A 2,176-nucleotide genomic window follows, 5' to 3' on the forward strand; every position below is an offset into this window, starting at 1 on the left:
GACTTTTTCCGCTTCGCGGCAAGTCGTCGCGCCGTGCTCTCCGCATCAACCGCGTACGCAGCGAACCGCAAACGTCGGGCGCAGCCTCCTCACCTCCCTGCGCTTTGCGCGCGAACGTTCCCTGTTCGCGCGGCAAAGCCTGGAGGAGGCACGGCCCCGCAGCGTGTTCGAGCGCCCGGTCTACGGGACACCCTGCTTACTTCGAGGGCAACAAGCGCAACGCAAGGCTGCGATCTCGCGCACTTTGCGCACGGCTGGAGAAGCTTTGCTGGCCGGCTTTCGCTCCTCGTGTTTACCGTGCGTTAAAGTTGCGCGTCCGTGGCTCTCGCAGCTCTTGCGCGCCCGGTCGCAGAGAGGAGTACGCAACCTCGACCGCACTTTCCCTGCAGGCTTCCTTCCGACTCGAAGTCCTGCGGCGGTCTCAACGAGGTGCCACATCCTCAATGCAGTCGGTCGCCCCCGTTTCGGTTGGGCTCTGGCACGACGGTCGCCACCGTCTCGCCCTTGAGTGGCCGCTGTTGGCGCTCGCTGTGAGGTGTTCAGCGTGCTGTCCGTGTTGCCGACGCGGTCAAAACGAGTCGACGGCTCACGTTCCCTTGTGCGCCGAAGGCTCTCTTGATATGTGATCCGACCCTCAGACAGACGAAGCCAAGGGAAGACCCAAGGCCGCAATGTGCGTTCAAAGAATCAGTGCTCAGTGTGTCCTGCAATTCACACCAAGTCTCGCAGCTGGCTGCGTTCTTCATCGACCCGAGAACCGAGTGATGCACCGCTTAGAGTCGTGAAAAAGTGTTTGTTCAATTCCGTACAGTCAAAACCAAACGTTTCTGGCACTCGGCCAAACAGTGGCCAAGAAGGGCGCTTTTCAGCGCACGCTTGGACTCCAAAACTCTGCCGCGCCTTTTTCGGCTGCCGCAAATCGAGCAAACGGTGTGTTTCGGACGGCGTTTCGCTTTCGCTACTTGCGAGTGCTTTCGTGGTCCACCCCTCTATAAATACTCGGGAGGCGTCGAAGCCGGTTCTCCAAGCCGGACCCGTAGGTATCGTTGTGTGCTCGCTCTCATTGGCCCGCCTAACCAGAAAATGCCTGCGGTACACCCATTTGGATAAGAGTGCACGCAGATGCGGGCCTCGACGGCTACACATTTCCTCGGGCGGCCGCCTCCCGGCCTCCGTGGAGCGCGGGATGCACGGTCCCATCGACAAGCCTCTCCCGTTTTTACCGTGGCGTCGCGGTTCACCACGGCAGGCGGGTCGGTCTCCTCCGCATAAAAAGGGGGACCCCCGCTTTTTGTTCCACGAAATCGCACAAGCTTTTTTCGCATCCACGGTTTGCCACCGCACACCAAAATGCCGATCCGGCTGCCTACTTTAGCCAACAGGTGGAGCCAGGCGCGCCGTACTTGCGCGGCACTTCCCACGTCCACCGAAGTCGGTGCCAAGGACCACTTTCGGCGCCGGAGCCGCGTACGAGCCTACTCGAGGCGGAAGAACGAAGCCAGCAAGGGCCTGGCCGCAAGTGCGTTCAATTGTCGGGACGTCCAAGTCCCTCGTTCTTCCGTGCTTCCTCTTTCGGCAAGTCGTTGCGGCACCTTCCCAAAGCGCGCAGACCCGCTAATCGCGACGAGCGCGACGTGGCCGTGCCGCCTTTCCCTCGGCAGCAAGCAAAACGCCTGGCAACGTCGACGCTCCCCTAACCGCGATCTCGCACCGTGTTTCGTGTGGCAAATTCAAAAGCCGGCCGGCGCTGCTGCAACCATTACGGTCGGTACGCATACGCCGCGGAGGGCGGGACGGTCATCGGAGCGTGCGGTTCCTCCATCGAGTACTGCGCACCTCGGCCGTCGCATCGCCGTGCCATGACCGGCCGCGCGTCAACGCGAACCGGTGCCAGCGAGATCCCTCGCCTGCAAGAACCGACCGGCAGCCTCCGTCACCCGAGGACGCGGAGGCGCTTGCCGCGGACGGCGGGACGGTATGCACTGGTGCACAGCGGACCCGTCACATCGCCAGTTCCTTGACCGACCGCCGACGCTTGTGCCGTTCCTCTCGTACTTGGCAGTCGCCGCGCGATTGTCGGGTCTCGTTCTTGCACGCTCGAACGGTCGGGAGGGCACTCGGCTGGCGTTTCGGGAACGCGCAGCCTCGCCTTCTACCGACGTAACCACGACTCGCC

At 62.5% G+C, this 2,176-nt stretch overlaps 1 non-coding gene across 1 annotated transcript; it reads right to left on the reverse strand.

The window, feature by feature from the left end:
- Positions 1-628: 628 nt before the first annotated feature.
- On the reverse strand, positions 629-781 carry LOC142791005 (5.8S ribosomal RNA). The gene has a single exon (XR_012889928.1). It is a non-coding gene; the product is annotated as a 5.8S ribosomal RNA (ribosomal RNA).
- Positions 782-2,176: the final 1,395 nt, after the last annotated feature.

Source organism: Rhipicephalus microplus, unplaced genomic scaffold (genome assembly GCF_043290135.1).
Source record: "Rhipicephalus microplus isolate Deutch F79 unplaced genomic scaffold, USDA_Rmic scaffold_135, whole genome shotgun sequence".
NCBI classification, from domain to species: domain Eukaryota; kingdom Metazoa; phylum Arthropoda; class Arachnida; order Ixodida; family Ixodidae; genus Rhipicephalus; species Rhipicephalus microplus.